The sequence below is a fragment of the Aquila chrysaetos genome, chromosome 1 (genome assembly GCF_900496995.4).
Source record: "Aquila chrysaetos chrysaetos chromosome 1, bAquChr1.4, whole genome shotgun sequence".
NCBI lineage: Eukaryota > Metazoa > Chordata > Aves > Accipitriformes > Accipitridae > Aquila > Aquila chrysaetos.
The window spans coordinates 25,917,948-25,938,026 of record NC_044004.1 but is presented as its reverse complement, the minus strand read 5'-3'; the positions used below and the strand labels follow the sequence as shown (position 1 = coordinate 25,938,026).

Sequence of the window (20,079 nt, the reverse complement as noted above, 5' to 3'; positions counted from 1 at the left end):
CAACCATTATTACTATGAATAATGTGATAGCTTTTATCAGGTCCCCTGTTGAGACTTAGCAGATTTTTGAGGAGATCTCAAAAGATGAGCTGTTAAGACTTCCACTTACTACGACCACCCAAACCTCATCTTTGACATCTCGTCTGGTGGTTGGTGCTCACAAATTCAAATGTCCACCTCTAGTCTATGGCCTCCCATCATACGCCTTTCTAACACACTAACACATTTCTGAGAAACCTGCTAAAAAGGTAAGCTGAACGGTACCATCCTAGTCAAACACAGTACAAACAGACTTTGCAAAGATTCTGAAATATTTTTTCAATTACTAAGGCAAAAGTTCTCATTTAATGAAAAAAGAAGAGTGCTTATACCCTTTTCCGACCTTTGTCACTGTTGCAGCTGAATAACCATTTTCTATTTTGTGGTGAATCATAACATTTTAAACACAGGTACACTGTCCTCTATGGGAACATAATTCTGTTCACATTAAGGAGGTTGTGTAAGCTTACTGTGAAGACAATTTTGAGAACTCCAATTTTGACTGATCAGATTGATATTCCTAATAGTGGAGCACCTGAGCATTTAAGTACATTAACTTCTCTCATATGAGCAGCTCCACAAAGTAATAAATTCCTGCAGTTAGCAGTGGGGGACACTTTCCCAGATTCTGCTTTGTGAACAGAAGGAAAACATTTAAATGCATACCGTATGTTAAATCTGCAATTGTGCAAATAGTTAACACCAAGAACACAGCATGACAGCTTTATAAATTGCTCTTTTCAACATCTTCAGAAGTTTATCTCCACAGAGATATAAAAACCTTTTTTTTACTAGCCAAAAACTTTACTACACTGACATTCTTTGATATTATATGTAATATGTTTATTCATACAAGTGTTAAAGGAAGACTGCAATCCAGCATAACTAGTTAAAATTTAGAAAACATTTTTACTCCCCAGATACTTCTACTGTATATTTTGAGGGAAGGTACACTCTGAATATTAAGTACATCACTGGGAAATATGGAAAAATTATTATTTAAATAATTAGGTCTAAGCACTTTTATTCATTATGACTTTTCCTTTTTCACTAGGAAGTCAATTAAATTTTCAAATAAACAAATATGTTTATGGAATACTTTTTTGAGGCACTTTTAAGATTTGAATCACAGCACCACTTTTCATGGTAACACTTTTCCTGTCACTGCTATGTTTTGGCTTCACAAAACTATCACCACTCAACTTCAGGGCAACTCACATATAATATTTTCAAGGTATTTAGTCTATCAAATGGATTTAAAATTATCCATTTTAAAATTGAAGATCTAGGGGCATAAAGGCTCAGTTAGTCCTTAGAAGATATTAATGATCCTTCTAAGCGCCAGTTAAGAATGAAATGTCAAAATAATTAGATAAAATCTTTGTTCTGACTGCAAGAGTTGTTTCTCTCTTGAAAAAAATACTGCTTAACAAAAGCATTAAATATAAAAAGATATTTTAGACATAACTAGACTCATTAAGATGTGATAAAGTAGTATTTTACTGCCAATGTTAAGCAATCCTAGATATGTATTCTAAAGCATAAGAAAGGTTCACTGACCATAAGATGTTCATCAATTAATCAAATGCATACTTACAGTCTTAAAAGGCATTCAAAATGTAACACTTTTAAAAAGGGATTTTTAAAATTTAAAATATTAATTTGAGGCATTAAAATAACTTCAAAGAAAACTGCTATAGGCAAACGCTAAACTGCAATTCTGCTTGTAACTATGCTTATGTTAAAAGAAATGTTAAATGTTTACTTTCTTTTTTCTTCCGTATTCCTGTGTTCCATCCCCAAAATTACAGAAATAGCTCAAGAGAGACTTCAGGAAGATAGGTATGTTCATGCTCTGTGATTCTATAAAACAATAATCACTTCCTATCCCAAAGTTTTTTATAAGTATGAACACTTCTGGTTTATGGTTTTGTGAAAAGTCCCTTAAAGCAGCAGCAGCATAGTACACCCAGGAGAAAAAAAAGAGGAAAACACCCTACAGTTACTGACTGTATGTACTTAAATTCATTGTTCTGACTGGCAGAAATGAGCTGCAGCCAAATTACTGGCACTAACTACATGGCAACTTTCTGCCACTTTGCATTTCACATTTCCCTTGAGAGGTGCAAGACATATGTTTAGAAACACTGACTTTAGAACATTCAGTTTAACAGTAGCATAAAAAGACCTGTACAGAGCAACAGCCTGGTTTGCTGTTTATTTTATTCAGATGGGGGTGGGGGAAGGGGGGGGGGGAGGAGAAAGATTTCTATATGTAATTGAAGACTACCTGTACAGAGCAACAGCCTGGTTTGCTGTTTATTTTATTCAGATGGGGGTGGGGGAAGGGGGGGGGGGGAGGAGAAAGATTTCTATATGTAATTGAAGACTACCTGTACAGAGCAACAGCCTGGTTTGCTGTTTATTTTATTCAGATGGGGGTGGGGGAAGGGCGGGGGGGGGAGAAAGATTTCTATATGTAATTGAAGACTACACTGTCAGATCCTAGATTTTTTTAGCTAAAGCATCATACTGGTTCACACCAAACAATAGCTGTGATCCAAGACATTTCTTGAACATTAACGTTGATTTCTGTCTATCCAAGTAATACCCAAGCATTATCAGGAACTGCATCATCTACAAGTAAAACTGTAATGCAGAGCTATTCCCAAGTAAACAGTGCAATAAGTCCCCTGAAGCTTATTCGCCCTCAAGAAGTTTGCACGCCGAATCCATCAGGTCAGCTGTGGTTTTTCAGTTAAAACTCATTTATAATACAAAATGGACAACAGTGTGAAAGGCCAATCCCCCGAATCACAAAACCAGTTTTCTGTACCGAAGGCTCAAGTAGCCACACAAAGATTAAGACAAGCAAAAGGTTCCTAGTTCATACACTCCAGGAATACTGGTACTGCCAATTCTAATGAAAACAAGGTAAAATCATCAATCTGAAGACAGTAATACTCCAGCACAAATCATGTCCTCTAGAATTGATCACTGTTAAGGAAGAGTGATAACAAAAACACCATTCTGCAGATATTTAAAGAAGTCCTGTCAAAAGTAAAGCCATTCTTTAGAACCAGTTTAGGAAAGCATTGCCTAATAAAGCTACAAAAGGCCATATACCACAGATTGAAGGATTGCGGCAAATCAAAACAAAATAACATGGAGATAGTTTCCTTTTATCAAGATAATATAAACGTGGCCAAGGTCACCTTTGTAGGCAAATTTGCAGACAAACTGAAGAAGGTATTTTTACATTTTTCCAAGACAGCAGCAGCTTGATTTGACCATGAGGCATTCAAGTTTCCTCAAAAACCCACAAAAAATGGGTAAGGAACAACACTACCAACACTGTCAACAGCAGAGTGGGTTCTTGTTTGGTAAAAAATTACAGGTATTCACACGTCTACATTAGGCCCCATACAGAAAACTGCCAGATTACAACACAGTAAAAAAACTGTGAAGAAGCAGATTTGCAAGTTATTAGGTAATACAAGATAGTGCTCCATGCCAGACTGCACAAACTTCCAAGAGGAATACATGGAGGTCCGTGGGTGAAAAGTTTACAGTGTATTTAAATGTCAAGCTGTGCAATGCCACAGCTACTCAAGTATTTCAAGATAGAGACTTGAGCATTCTAAAGGAATGATTTAACACCAAAAGACACCTCAAGAGACTCATTATATCTCTCTCAATGAGGACCTCTGTTTAATTAGCTGCTTCAGTTAACACCCCCCCCCAATTGAGACTTTCAGCTGCATAAGAGACAATATATGAGGATATAATTTTATTACATATTTATACAACAAATGCTGTGACCTCATCTGGAATTCCTTGTGTGCAATTGATCACTGCAACTCAAAAATAGTGTTGCAGAATACAGGGTTCACAGAAAGGCAACGCAAATGATCAAACTATAAAACCAACTATCATCACACTAAAAGGCAGAATGCTTATAAGAATCATATCAATGTTTATAAGTATCAAATTAACGTTTATGAGAAGCATATTAATGTCTCATTAATATGAGAAACAGAACTTTTATTTAGTTTTAAGAATTAATGTTACATCTACACAAAACACGCACTTAACGACATTTTAGGAACGCAGTTGTGCGTAACATCACCGATGTCAAACAACTTCTCATAAAAATCTTTGCAATATAAAGAATTCTACCACTGTATGCCCACCTGGAGTTGAATCTCACAAGGGATTTCAAAGGCAACATGAAGGATTTGTATAGGTACACAGGTGGCAAAAGGAAGACTAGGGGAAATGTAGGCCTGCTGCTGAATGGAAAAGGCTGAGGTACTGAATGCCCTCTGACTTTATCTTTACTAGCAAGATTGGCCTTCAGAACTTCATGAAGTTCAAACAAGGGAAGTGCAAAATCCTGCACCTGGGGAGGAACAACCCCATGCACCAGTACATGCTGGGGGCCACCCAGCTGGAAAGCAGCTTTGCAGAAAAGGACCTGGGTGTCGCCAAGTTGAACATAAACCACCAATCTGCCCTTGCAGCAAAGGCGTCTAATGGTATCCTGGGCTGCATTAGGAGCAGTGTTGCCAGCGAGTCAAGGCACATGATCATTCCCCTCTATGCAGCACTGGTGAGGCCACACCTGGAGTACTGTGTCCAGTTCTGGGCTCCTCAGTACAAGAGAGATAGGGACATACTGGAGAGAGTCCAGCAAAGGGCCACTAAAATGATGAAGAGCCTGTAGCTTCTCTCATATGAGGAAAGTTGGAGCGAGCTGGGACTGTTTAGCCTAGAGAAGACTTGGGGGGGAGGTCTCATCAATGTGTACAAATATCTGAAGTGAAAGAGCAAAGAATATGGGAGTCAGGCTCTTTTCAGGGGTATCCAGTGGTAGGACAAGAGGAAACAGACAACAACTAAAAAACAAGAGGTTTCACCTAAACATAAGGAAACACTTTTTCACCATGAGGATGACTGAGTACAGGTTGCCCAGGAAGGTTGTGGAGTCTGTACCCTTGGAGATATTAAAAAGCTGCCTGGACACGGTCCTGGGCAACCTGCTTTTGGTGACCCTGCCTGAGCAAGGGGGGTTGGATGAGATGACCTCCAGAGCTCCCTTCCAATCTCAACCATTCTGTGATTCTGTGAAATGCTGATCTGCTTGTAAGGTAGCAAAAGAGAAATCAAGTATCTAGTTGACCATCAGCTACTTATTCCACAGACTTATGTCCCTTCCTTAAACGGACTTTGCAGGAATGGCTGCTGTGACAAGTAAAGAATTCTTTCAACTAATAACAATCTGCATTTATCATACAAGTAATATGAAAGCAACATAACCTGTCAAATCAGCATCCTAATTCTATTTGTGCACTCAAATCGATTAAGTGCCTTTATGCCAGCAGCTGGATAGAAATAAACCATTTTGGTAAGCTCAAGGTTAGACAGATAAAAAAGGAAACATTTTGATCTACTGCCAGTTTGTGGTTGTGATCTTTACAAGTACGCAAGATGACTGCCAAGCATGGTAACTAGATGCACAGGAGATGAGGAATTCAATGCATCAGTTCCACATTACTGAATGGAAACGTTGCTCCGTAACAGGTTATTCTCATCCCCCTGCTAAATGAAATATTTCTTTCATCTTTTGTAGATATAAACAAAATAAGTGCCTTACTTTTTAAAGAAATACTTTAGAAGCATTCTGTTAGAACATTATCAAAAGGATACCGTATGTGCACACATTCTTACCCCTCCACTATGGTATTAAGATTTTCTATGCCAGCTCTAAATATATATGATTTACTTTAATACAACAGTAGGGTACAGAAGAGTATTTTTCCAATTCAGCTTGCCAGTGATGATTGCTCCTTATACAGTTCATCGAACACAGATGAAGCAATGACTACACAAGAAATGCCACACAAAGAAATTACCACAATTTCTTACGAAATGCGTGTATTATAGTAAAGATTTTTAAAAGAGCATTTAAGTGTTCATATTCCGATTAAGGACTTGTGAGATGAATCATCACCCATCACTACTAAAAATCCTGTTTATAATTAGACACACTAGTAGCTGACAGATATACATTACTGGAAAGTATTATCTTATAGAGTAGAAAACCCAACTCTTTCATCTTATTTCTCCATAACAAGTGACATTTACAGCAGTAACCGTAAATCTGAAATCAAGCACTGAAATGAGAGATCAATACCAAAGAGCAGTATTCATAATCAAATAGTCCCAGAGATGTTTAAATTGGATCACACGTATATTTGTTTATAAATACACAATAAAATGCCTTGTATTACTTGCTTTAATTACAAGCATAATATCTTGATAGGTTTTTCATGTTACAATAAGCTTCACAAAGTTGTAAAAGCAACATGATTAAATTAGAGATGTTAATTAAAGGTTTCCATTGATTTTACCAGTGATTTGGCTCAAGGAAGTATTATTAGGAAAAAAACATGCAGAACAAATCACAGTACATTTAATTATCCCCTCCACTCTAAAACAAAACTAATCCTCTGCCTTGGGTCAATGTTGCTTAAAATAATACATATTTGAGGCACATAAGGAAAAATATCCTTTAATTCTGTATTTGGATACTATTAAATCTTAGATTAAACTATGTATCAAGTCACCATGTATTCCTAAATATAATCAGAAAACTGGTTTCTTAGGTTCTCCATTCTGCGTCTGCAGTGTCATGCAGAAGTAATCTCAGGTTCCCCACTATGATTTATTTTACAAGCTCTTCTAACAGTAACTCCAGTTCTCCTGCATGCTCCATCTCACATAGTCTCCCTCACCCACATGCATGCAATATCCCTCCCTACTAAGTACCAGGACAGGCAGGACAAGCAAATCCTTTGTCATATTCAGACCCAGAAGCAGACAGGCTCATCAGCTGGCAGGTCAAGTAGTATTACTTATTTGGCCTTCCCTACCTACCCATATTTTCAAAACCTTTCAGGAATTTAAACACAATAAGGGCTCCATTCTGTCAGAGTTGGACTGAAATTGGCCAGTAGACAGAATGTTATTAGGGAGGAACTGACAAACCAAAAGACATAAAGCCAACTCGTCTGGGGAACTTACAGACTCACAGGTTGCCTATCTTTTGCTTCTGAGTATGCACAACTGCCTTAGCTTGAGTGGCTATTTATCACCTAAGCTCAGGATTTGGAAACAAAGTAGAACAGAAATCATCACAATATCTGACTGACTGTTCAAACACAACTATGAGCTCCTATCCTTCCACAATTGTGTAAAACTGAAATGACCTTGAGAAAGAAGGCAACAGTGGTAGAAATCTAGACCACCTATTAATCCTTTAAATCATTAAAGTAGTTGCAGAGTTAACTGTTCAGCTGTCCTAAGAGGCATACTGATCCCCATCTTAGCTGCCTCACCCCTGTTTTTACAGGAATCCTAAAGCATTTCCTGTTTTGCAGAGAGAGTGAGAAGTAGACAACAGCAAAATAAACAAACTGCCAGGAGGAACACAGGATACTAATCCAAACTGTTGGCACTCCCAGGGGCCTCAGGTCCACTACTGAAGTAGCATGCTCAAAACCAAGAAAACTCTTGAACCCAGATGGCTAAACTGCCAGAAGGTGGCGGTGTAATTAAGAAAAAACTTTCATTATTTGCTTACCACGTGTTTTTTTTCTTTCTCTCCTACTAACTCTGGCTAAATCTTAAGGGAAATACAAAACTAACATGTCGTGTTACTGCATGTGGATCTCATCAGATTTAGATGGTCTGCAATCATTTGCCCATCTATCCTTCCCATTAGCTCAAAGTTCTAAGAATTCCTAATTTAGCTTTCAGTATTTATAAAATATATTTCTCATTCATTGAGCTTTTAAGTTTTCAAACAATAATGTTTGAATATTTACTGAAACTATCACTTATATCTGTTTTAAGTACAATTGTTCTTTGGTCAAAACATCAGTCAATTTCTTATGCAAAGGTGCAATTAAATTTTTATTTGTTAATGAAAAAAGTATCTATTAAGAAGTGACAGGAGGTACAAAAGAGTGAAGTTCTATTACTTATCACTTGATCTGCCCACATGTTTATAAACTCATAGATTAATTTTAGTTAATTACTTTTATTTCCTTGGCAAATATTTCCAAGTTTAAAATGCTATGGTTCTTGGTGAAGATCTTGCCAAGCCTTATCAAGTTATGATAACATAATTAAATGCTCTGCTTTCTTAATGCTTTAATTATAGTGAATGCACAAGCTTGTGATTACATTTACATCTAAAATACCATTTCTCTTACTGCATTCAGAAGAGCAAGATTTAAACTTTTGATTTCATCTTTGGCAAGGACCAAGTGATCATTTAATATTCAAAAATACTTCTTTTTAGAATATTAGAATATATTTTAGAATATCTACCAGAGAAAAGGATATGGATATAATGAATAATCAATGTAGAATGCTTTACTTATCTGGAAGGCAACTGTCAGGCTAATAGCTTATTTGTGCAAAAGTCAACATAAAATGTCTACTCTGGTAACAAGTAAGAACTTGCTTGCAAACAATCCAATCACCAAAACCACTGGCAAAAACCTCACCTTCCTGTGAGCTTCTTCTGTCTCCTCACCACATACCAAATTAATTAAATGTTTGCAAATAGTGTGTAATTCAGCCATATTACTATTTGTATTCTTTACAGTTCAGGTTAGTAAACCTCTCTGGACTTGATTCTTGTCTTATTGTACACTATGAATATGTACCATATTACATAGTCAGGTACTGTGAATATTGCATTTGTTCTATGGATATACTTTAGCTTTACTTTGACAAGTTCTGTAAACGTAAGAATGGTTTGCACTTTTTTTTTTTTAATAATGAATGATACTATTTCCACACAAATCAACTCAAATCTGTACTAGACAGATTATATCATCATCATGCCTATATAGCCCATATCAAGATGTTATCAGTATTTCCTCTTACAGCTTCATAACATATTGGAGAAAGGAGGGGAGGTGGAAGAGATGGAAGATGCACAAGAAAAAACACCAGCATTTAGAAAGTAACGTAAAAGAGGTTTGAGATAATGTCGTTCTCTCCTTTTCTTGTTTCTGAATAGCTATGATTGCACGATAGCTTAACATGCTTCGAAAGAAATTTTTGAGAGCAGGATGACATAAAGACCTGACCACAAGTTTTTCTTTTCTGTCTTTTTCTTCCTTCATTGCTCTTTCCCTTTTATGAACAACATATACAGAAAATTGATGCAAAAGTGCCAGAAAAAAAATAAAGGAGTGCTTAGAAAGTGAAACTGCTTATAGCTCAATAGGCTACGACATCTTCCCATTCAAAGTCAGTATTAAAAACTGTTATGTGTAAACAGTTCCTGCAGTTGAGAATGTGGCCATCAATAAGCAACACTGCACATGAAAGGGTTACAAAAGCATAAGCAGATCATACTACCACAACCTCTCACTTTGTCTGAAAAAACTGTGTGGAACATGAAAGAAAAATTGGGAAATACATTCTGCTCCATCTAAGTAAGGCTTTTAAAATATATTGCCTATTAATTAAACTGATTGAAAAAGGTAAAGAGAAAGAACTTCAGGGAACCTAGCAGGAAGCAGATACAGCAGAAATAGTTCAAAAATAGAAATATTTCACTCAACTGAAAACTTACAACTGCAAATTATGTTTTGTGTTTAGCTTTTCAAAAGACTGTCTTTTTTTTTCCTCTTTTTTTTTGGTAATTGCTATTAATATGGCATTTCAAAAGAAAGTTGTACCTCAGACACCAGTTAGTAAAGAAAGTGTTTCCTGCAGCCTCTCTTATGGGTTTAAGTAACTGAGATTGGAGGGGAGGGGTTTCTTTTTAACCAAGCACAGAATACTACAATCACAAAACAGTGATGAAAGAAATAATCACAGTTCTGGCCTTATAATACCCAGTGTTTCACAAAATGAATTAATTTTTCATTTAATGTTGTCCTTTCCAATGCTACTGGTGTAACGCTTTGCCAAGGTGAGAATTGCTTTCTTATTGGAGACAGAAATCCTGTATAGCTGAAAAGTCTTCAACTGCAACCCACAGGAAATAATTAAGGAAAGACTATCAGAAACAGGTCTGAAAACATGAAGTTGTGCACAGCACTCTTGTCAGTTACTTAGGCTTTCATTCTTTTTAGGTAAGACACATTCTGCTCCTCCTCTCTCCCATATAAAATCCAGTAAGTGTAGGCATGAGAAACACCTTACATTTTCAAGATGTTTTTCAAAGGCTTAAAAAGCTGTAATTATGCAAAACACTTGGGCAAGCTGTGGCTTTTTGAAACTAAGTGGTGACATTTCTCAAAATTAAAAGGTATTTACGCCTGAAGTAGGAAAGCACTTATATTCTATATCTAAAAAGATGCCTAGAACAATTGATATACTCTTTCAAGAGCCACCACCACTACTGAATGTGTAATACAGGGCCATAGGAGTTTTCACAAAATAAAAGTAGAGTGTTGATTTAAATGGCAATTTCTTAAATTGGAAAGCATTGCAAATTTTAAGCAAGTTGGTTAAATTCTTACTAAGTTTTAGATTAAGTTAAATTGTTTTCAATAGAGTCAATACAACATATATTGACTATTTTGACAAAAGTATCAGCTAAGGCAGTGGGACAACTCCATCCAGACACATTTCCGAAGAAATTAAGCCAGTGCTCTTCCTTAAATTTCATTGTTTTACAAAAGCGTCTTGTACAATTTAATAAACAGTAGTCCATTAATTCCGAAAATCTGATGGATGCCCTTGGAATAACACAAGTTACTAATCAAAAATTCTTCTTCAAAGTGTATCCTGTTGTTATGGAACACATCAGGATTTTTAACAGTAGTTGCACTTAGAATTGCCAGAAGAGGTAATTAATTAGCAAAGTATTCCTCTGAACAGATTGAAATCAATACCTCTCTCAACTTTACAGAAATTCGTCCTCTGAACAAATGCCAGCATAGTCCAAAAGACATAATTATTAATCAGCAGCTCTGCTTGATAATTAGTCATTCTACTTTGCAGTAAGACGGGAATAAGGATTTCTCCCATAGTTATCCACCTTTTCAGTTCCTTGTCTTTGGAGTACATTTTGACATTTGTTTCAAATTCTTTTTAACTTCCTTGACCACCAGAGAAAAAGGTGCAGGCCAAGTCTAAAAATACTGACATTCCAGAGGAGGTTGGATATTTTACTAAGTGGAGCTACCACATTTTGAACTACTGCAAAATAGTGAAAACAAAAAGTCTGTTCTCAAAGTAATTTCTGGGGAACCTTAGCAGTTCTAATAATTTTTAAAGCTCAGAAAAGTGTTGATGTCATCTGTGGTGGAAGATACCAACAAGGATATAGATTGACCGAGAAGGGAAAAAAATGGAAAAAGGGAAAAAAGCCTGACTGGAGATCAGTCCTTTATGACCAGAAACTAAATAAAGCCTATTATTTCCCAGAAAACATGGCAGTCAAGAAGGACTGGTTTCCCCAATTGCTTGATGCCATACGTATCTGACTCAATGATAATAATTTTCTGATTATTATTGCTGTTGGGTTAACAGGTTGTCTGGGAAAGGCTTCTAAACAGACAAGGGAGAGGATAAATAAAACAGTGTCAGTATCTTTGCAGACAGAGTTGAATCTCAACACACCTAAAGGAAGACTGACTGACACTTGTTTGAGTTTCATTCTCATGTTCTTTATAACCCTATGCTTTTAATTTATCAGACCTGAGTAAACACAGAGGAAGACATCAAGCTTAAGCAGGTGCCTCCCAACCTCCATCTGGGCACTAAGTTTGCAGCATCAGGTACCAAAAGCATCATTCTATGCTATGCAGTATAAAATATTTGGTATTGACTAGAGCAATGCAGAGTGAGAAACAGGTTCTTGTTTTGGTGTTATATAAGCCTGCATTGAAGGAAAACACACAGTAGACTAATATAACACCAAATACTCTCCTGCTGTTGGTACCAATTATTACCTAGCCAGTGCCAGTGGTTTGACAGCCAATTACTTGCCAAAGCCTGTACCACTTTGGCAACCATAAACTTGAAACAAGCTCCTTAGGTGTCTTACAAGCATCTTCTTCTTTGGGACCAGAGAAATAGGAATACTAAAGTGCTATTTTGATATATGTTTCTAAGTATAAGAAGCTAAGGATGAATTTCATTTAGCCCAAATACTCACTATACTAACTAAAAACACATTAGCTTTTTTTAGTGCACCAATGGGGCGAGAAGTAAATATTTGAAATATGAAAGACATTTATAAATAATCTATACAAAAGAAAATAAGAATACTGACATGTCTCCCAACAGTTTAATAAGGAGCAATACAAAGAAATGAGAGGATGGCAACAGACTCAAACTCTAAACTTCCCAAACTCACGACTCTCAACTCATGAATATGATGGCCACACAGAGAAAATTCCCAAAGAAAAGCAAGACCTTGTAATAACTACACCCAGGATTCTCAAGTACTTTGTCATCACCCTTAATGAAAATTTTCTCAAGAGTTGCGTACTTCTAGGCTAGAACTGTCTCAGCAGATAGCCATGAAAGACACTGCAGGGGGTGCTCAGCTATCACTCTGGGCTAGATTTATTTGAAACAGACTTCCTGTTATTCCAGCATGTAGAACTGCAACATTCCTCTAGACTTCTTGCTCCTGGAAAGCTAGTCAAAGGTTACAGCCCCCCAAAATAAAATTAATAGTACAATATAATAAGCCAAAAAGTTTATCAAGAACCAGAGGTAGAAAAATACACAACAGAACAAATTAAAGCATCTACTGTTAAAAATGTTATGTATACAGTAAATTGCCAGTGATGTGACAGATGATGACATGAACAGTGAGAAAGACCATCTCTCTTCTGTATTTGATCATGACATGAATAAATTCTAGACAATAAAGGAGTATGTTTCTTTATCAACATTCCCAAAACAGAGAGATGTCACGGTCAAGAAAGCAGATTTTTTCATTTTGGCAAAACCTAGTATTCCTCAACTAATTGGACTGCTTTTCTCACCCTCACCACTATTTTTTCAGCAGTATTTTACTTTACAGAGAGTTCACATAAAGCTAGATTCTTGCATGTATTCATGTTTTCAACATTCTTTTATCCCTTTGCTTTGTGTAAATGTCAAACCTATTCCCTTTGAAAATTACTTTAGCTTAGAACAGTCTTACTACCTTACTGCTAAAAAAATGAAAGAAAGTGAAAGCCAGTCAGTATTACCGGAGTAATGAGATTTGACTGTGCAGTTGGTGGCCCTCTATTCATAAGCATTTCTCTAAAGCAGTATTTTCTCTTAAAGATTCAGTATCAACTTTTCCTGGTTTTCCTATAATGATTAAAAGATTCAAAGTTAGAGGTTTCTCATGCATTTTGAAAAGATTAAAATTGAAGTTTATAGTAATACTGACAGTCTTCTATAAAACACGCTTTGTTAAAGAGCTGAAGTGATGAAATCACATAAAAACGTTCCAAACACTAGGATGTGGAGTCCACAAAAGCAAAGTCAATTCCTTCTTGTGTATGCTTACCAGAAGGAAGCCCTCACAAGATGCATAACACAAAAAAGATTAAATTTCAGGTGTAAGGAAGACCCAGTACCTTTGTGGGCTAAAATCATGTTCCTTGTAGCATAACTTACTGTTAGAATTGAGTAAATATAATAATTACCTAAAACACTGGAATGATCTCTAGGTGTTCAAAGAATCGTGTAGTTCCATTTGTCTTCCTCTTTCCAAAAACTTGAGGTAGCAGAAAAAAATCTAGAGGCAGAAAAATAACAATGCAAACAAATAAGAACCAGCCATTGGGGGGTGAAAAAAAAAACCAAAACAGACTTGAAAGCAGATTGCCTGCTCCATTCAGAAAGAACCTCCTTACATTTGTCCTGTGATTCCTAAACTTTCTGAGAGGAAGGCAATAAAAGCCTGTCACTGCACAACTGTCACCTTAGTTCCTTCCACAACTTCAAGTTACATACACATCAACAAAGACTCCAAAGAAAGAGGGGAGATTAACATGAAAGTCAAATACATAAACTCTCAAGAAACATGGGGTTAAAAGACAGTATCTTTTTTTTTTCCTGTGGTTTTTTTTTTGTTGTTTTTTTTTTTTTTTTTTTTTTTTAAATAACCTTAGTGCATTTTCACCCCTATCTTCAGCTTGCTGTAATTCCATGGAGGGAAGACCAGTGAAGAATTGCTCTGCCACATGAAGCACTTAAATTGAACACTGTTGCCAAAGAGTAACATTGACTGTATTGGTGAATAAAGCCAAGTACCACCACTAAACATGCTTCAACAAATAGAGCAGCTCTATAAAAATTCACTCTTACTGTTACAGTGGTTCTCAACCCTTTTCTGTTTACAGGCCACTAAAAATTTTCCAGTTAAAGTAAGACCTCTACTCAAAAAACCTAGCCTGCTGAAATAGTATATGTCTACTTTTGGCTTGGCACCAAACAAATTGACTATATGCACTTAAAACTGAAAGAAAACGTAGCCCTGTAAGATACCTCCATGTATAATGTGATACCTAGTATTTGACCTCTCATGGTCTGATCTTTTTTACTAGCTGCAAGAATCTTAGAATCATAGAATCATTTAGGTTGGAAAAGACCTTCAAGATCATTGAGTCCAACCATCAACCATGCCCACTAAACCATGTTCTGGAGTACCTTGTCTATGCGCTTTTTGAATACCTCCAGGGATGGTGACTCAACCACTTCCCTGGGGAGCCTATTCCAATGTCTGACAACCCTCTCAGTAAAGAAATTTTTCCTAATATCCAACCTAAATCTCCCTTGCCGCAACTTGAGGCCATTTCCTCTCATCCTATCTCCAGCCACCTGACAGAAGAGACCAGCACCCACCTCACTACAACCTCCTTTCAGGTAGCTGTAGAGAGCGATAAGGTCTCCCCTCAGCCTCCTCTTCTCCAGACTAAACAGCCCCAGTGCCCTCAGCCGCTCCTCATAAGACTTGTGCTCCAGGCCCCTCACCAACTTGGTTGCCCTTCTCTGGACACGCTCCAGCACCTCAACGTCTTTCCTGTAGTGAGGGGCCCAAAACTGAACACAGTACTCGAGGTGCGGCCTCACCAGTGCCGAGTACAGGGGAACAATCACCTCCCTGCTCCTGCTGGCCACACTATTTCTGATGCAGGCCAGGATGCCGTTGGCCTTCTTGGCCACCTGGGCACACCGCTGGCTCGTATTCAGCCGGCTGTCAACCAGCACCCCCAGGTCTTTCTCTGCCGGGCAGCTTTCCAGCCACTCTTCCCCAAGCCTGTAGCGCTGCATGGGGTCACTGTGACCAAAGTGCAGGACCCGGCACTTGGCCTTGTTGAACTTCATACGATTGGCCTCGGCCCATCGAACCAGCCTGTCCAGATCTCTCTGTAGAGCCTCCCTACCATGTTAGCAGATCGCCCCTGCCTCCCAACTTGGTGTCGTCTGCAAACTTGCTGAGGGTGCACTCGATCCCCTCATCCAAATCATCGATAAAGATATTAAACAGAACAGGGCCCAACACCGAGCCCTGAGGAACACCACTTGTGACTGGCCGCCAACTGGATTTCACCCCATTCACCACAACCAGACTCTGGGCTCATCCAGCCAGCCAGTTTTTCACCCAGCGAAGAGTACACTTGTCCAAGCCATGAGACGCCAGCTTCTCAAGGAGTATGCCATGAGAGACAGTGTCAAAGGCCTTGCTGAAGTCAAGGTAGATAACATCCACAGCCTTTCCCTCATCCACTAGGCGGGTCACCTGGTCATAGAAGGAGATCAGGCTGGTCAAGCAGGACCTGCCTTTTGTAAACCCATGCTGACTGGGCCTGATCCCCTGTTTGTCCTGGACTTGCCATGTGAGTGCTCTCAAAACAAACCGTTCCATAATCTTCCCCGGTACCGAGGTCAGACTGGCAGGCCTGTAGTTCCCCGGATCCTCCCTCTGACCCTTCTTGTAAATGGGCATCACACTGGCAAGCCTCCAGTCCTCTGGGACCTCCCCTGTTGACCAGGATTGCTGATAGATGGTGGAGAGTGGCTTGGCAAGGACCTCCACCAGTTCCCTCAGTACTCTTGGATGGATCCCATCTGGTCCCAGCGTCCAGATGGCGTAGTAGGTCACTAACTATTTCCTCCTGGATTAAGGGGGGGTATATTCTGGCCTTCATCCTCACCTTCCAGCTTAGGGGGCGGAGTACCCTGAGGATAACTGGTCTCCCTATTAAAGACTGAGGCAAAGAAGGCATTAAGTACCTCGGCCTTTTCCTCATCTCTGGTGGCAATGTTCCCTTCTGTATCCATTAAAGGACAGATATTCTCCTTGGGATTCTTTTTACTGTTAACATATTTGTAAAAACATTTTTTGTTGTCCCTTACAACAGTGGCCAGATTGAGTTCTAGCTGAACTTTTGCCTTTCTAATTTCCTCTCTGTATGACCTAACAAGATCCCTGCACTCCTCCCAAGTTGCCCGCCCTTTCCTCCAGAGATGATAAACTGTCCCTTTTTTCTTGACTCCTAGCAAAAGCTCCCTGTTCTTCTAGCTGTCTGAATAATAATATCAGCTCATTCTTCAATCTAGAGCACGTAACCTCATCTCTCCTATGTGATTGGTTTTTAAGGCCATACAGCCAATTAATACATGTATTTATGGTCAGCAGTTGCTTTGTTGCTAATTTTGAATGAAAGATCTTGTTCTTATGAAAAAAAGCAAATGGTGGATAGTTAGGTTTGTAATTAATGCATTCTTCTACTTGGTAAGATTGCTCTAATAAAAGGCAATTTAATTGACAGGGCAGGAGGCAAACTTTCCCATTGTAAGAGTTTTGTAAGGGAAATGTAAAATCACATTGTAATTTCTTAAGAGCTGTAGAAACTTTCATTATTGGGTCATGTTACATCCGATTAGGTAATCTTCTTTACCATATAATGAAACACTGAATTACATCAACAAAAACATGAGACATCAACACAACCAAAGAACAATCTTTTTAAAAGCACTGGTGATGCAAAAGTCCAGAGTTGGAACAAGTTCATCAATATGAATTGTCACTGTTTGCGACAGTTTGCAATTACTGTTTGACCATAATGGCCTAATGGAAGATTTTTTTTCATCTTCACTCAAATTCTTTCCTATTTTAAATTTGCAGTCATTGCATTTCTGTGAAACATAACGTGTTAAAATCTACTGCCCTGGAGTAAACATGCTGGCTTTGGTAGTGGACCTGCCCATCCAGAGGACATACTCGAGGAACGGTTCAATGAAGCTGATGCATGGCAGAGGAAAACACTATCTGACTCAGATTAGGGTTATTATTATTATTATTTTGGTTCTATCCTGCTTTGTGCTCCTTAGCATTGTTCAGCAAGTAGAAAACAGGAAAAACATAAGATGGGAACCCAATCTTCTTTATCAGGAATGCACCTATGAAGTTCAAGAACAAAGCTTTTTTTTTTTTTTTTAAATATTCATCCACATATGCCTCTGCAAATTCTCATTCAAAAATACCTTCATGAGAAATGATCAGAGATCGTTTCTGACAAAATTAATAAACTGCTCATGAAAAGACATCTTGTGATCTGTTTTTAAGAAGGCTCCATCCCCACAATACAGAGTTTGTCTAGATACAAAAGCTACACCAACATAACCATTTTTCAAATGGTTCAAATTTTTATTCCTATTCATGCTAGTAAGAAGACTTGAGTGATGTTTTTACTTGAAAATAAGTCTGTATTTGGAGTTCAGTTTCTGTAATTTCATAATTAACTTCTAAGTAAAAGAAACAAACAAAACCATGCCTTCCCTTTTTACTGTTCTAACATTACTGGATAAAAACTGACATTACTGCTAAAACACCCTGATAACGAGCCATAGATGGCTGGACTTCAGCGGGACTGCTAAACTACATCATCGTTCACACAGCTAAACCTGTGAGTTCAAAGCCCAAAGCCGCAAAAAGGCTTTAAGGAAAAACATGAACCAATAATACGTAAAACAGCAGTTGTTTGATGTTCAACACTTCTTTTTTTCCCCGTGTAGTAACACCACTCCCCATTTTGGTGATTTGGCAGTCGCTGCTCTACTCTGCTCGACCAGTCTCAAAAAAAAAAATTAGTTTTTCACTATTTCACACTAGTATCGTGAAGGTTAAGAGACAAACAAATGGGCGAGTACCTGACAGCCTAGTGTGTTAAGTGCACTTTTACCGGGTCCTCGCTCTGAACGCGTAGACTCGAGTCCGCCACAGGGGCTATATATACCCCACCCGGCGGGACACACGCCCCCGCCTCTCCACGCGCGTCGGCGTCGTGCCCCGTCCCACAGCCGCCGTCCCGTCCCGTCCCCCCCCGCCGTCCTCCATCAGGCCTCCCCGCCCGGGTGCCAGCGCTCTCCCCGGGCCCCCGCCTGGCCGGGCTGCCACCGCGGCGGGGCGCGGGCTCCCGCCCCAGCCCCGTTACCCCTCCCCCGGCCCCCGAGGACGCCAGCCGCTCTCCACAGCCGGCAGGCAGGCGAGAGCCCGGCGGAGGGGAGGGCGGGAGCCCGCCCCTCGCTAGCCCTCGCCGCCGCCCTCCTCCTCCTCCTCGCTTTCTCCTCCCCCTCCCGGCAGCCCCGGACCCCCTCCTCTCGCTGCCAAGCCCCGACCGCCCTTCTCACCTCTCAAGGTCCGGGAAGGCGGCGAGCTTGGGAGGGGGCGGGGAAAGAAAAAAATCGCAAGGGAGGCCCCGGCACCCCCCTCCCCTCCCACTCCCACTCCCACTCCGCCCCGGCGGCAAGCCAGCGCTCCCGCTCTGCCGGGAAAGGCGGTGGGCACTGGGCGATCCCTCCCCGGCGCTAACGGGTCCCCATGGGCCCCGCTCCCGGCCCCTCCCCTCCGCGCTCGGGCGGCTCCGGCCCCAGGGCCGGCCGCGCACGCGGGGGGAGGGGCGGGGCGGGGGAAGAGGACCCAGCGGCGGGGCGGGGCGGGGCGCGGCGGGGCGGGGCGCCGCGCCACGCCTCCACCCCGCCGAGCCGCCGGCTCCGCCTCCTGCCCCAGGGCGGGAGGCGCGCGCCACCGGCGGCCCGCCCCCGGCTTCCCCGCGCCCGCGGGCAGGGTCAGCGCGTGGCTGCGTGTGGCGGCTCCCCTCAGGCTGCCGGCCCGCCGGCGCTGCGCTCCCCCTCCCGGCGGGGCAGGTAGTTTCCCCTTTTGTGGGGTTTCTTGATTACCCCCGTAAAAGGCCTCATCCTGTCCCTGGGTACCCTTGCCCGTCTTCCAAAAGCACAAAGCTAAGCATTTCCGTAACTTCCTACTACCCCATTTAAGTGAAATAAATCTGCAGCGACATGCGAGGCAACCGTTAACCTCCACTCAGAACCCCGGCAGCGTGTGGTGCTGGGGCAGCCGGTACTCGCCCTCTAATGGGCAAACACGTTCCAGCCTTGGCAGGCCTTGTTACGCAATGCCTTACCTGCGACCTCTGCCATCCAGAGGTAGAATAATTTTCCTGCTTAATAGGCTGTGTGACAGTCGGATGTGCTTCCGACGGATAAAACTGATTTAAGGGCGCGCGACATCATTGCTGAGGCGTGGCAGTACGATTTTGATGCAGTAATGAGGTATATAGTGCGTTCTTTGCCTAATTCTGTAAGGCAACGTGGCCTACGTGGCTGTGTGCTTCATCTGTCTGCCAGTTCTCATCCTGGCTGACTTTAAACAATTTAGCCAATTTTAACTAAATTTGACTGAAGGATAGAGTTTTCAAAGGTACTAATTGTTCCAGCTGTGTGGTGGAGGGAAGCGTGTCCCCAAGAAGGAAAATTCATGTTTTTCAGGTCAGTTGGCAGGTCAGGCCACACACATGCACGTGATTCAGCTAGTTCACACGCGCACAACTGCCTAAGGGCAATAGTGTCTAAAGCTTAGGGTGTGCCTGGGGGTCGTGTGGACAGATCATACGGGGGCCTGCTGAACCTAGAAACTAAACTAAAATGTGCCATCACAATAGTCCTAAAGTAGATATTTCCATCTTC

At 40.4% G+C, this 20,079-nt stretch overlaps 1 protein-coding gene across 5 annotated transcripts in view; it reads right to left on the bottom strand.

Moving 5' to 3' along the window:
• KLHL5 (kelch like family member 5) overlaps positions 1–19,005 on the bottom strand; it is a 65,849-nt gene extending 46,844 nt beyond the window's left edge. For 2 of the 5 annotated variants that reach the window (XM_030019085.1, XM_030019094.1), the window contains exons 1-2: positions 18,727–18,899; positions 13,734–13,825 (exon numbers count right to left, since the gene is read on the bottom strand). The gene's annotated coding sequence lies outside the window, so the exon portion shown is untranslated. Of the gene's footprint in view, positions 1–13,733; positions 13,826–18,246; positions 18,375–18,726 lie in introns of those variants that run through there. The other 3 variants (XM_030019103.2, XM_030019122.2, XM_030019113.1) reach the window with 3 other exon arrangements.
• Between the last annotated feature and the right edge of the window lie 1,074 nt (positions 19,006–20,079).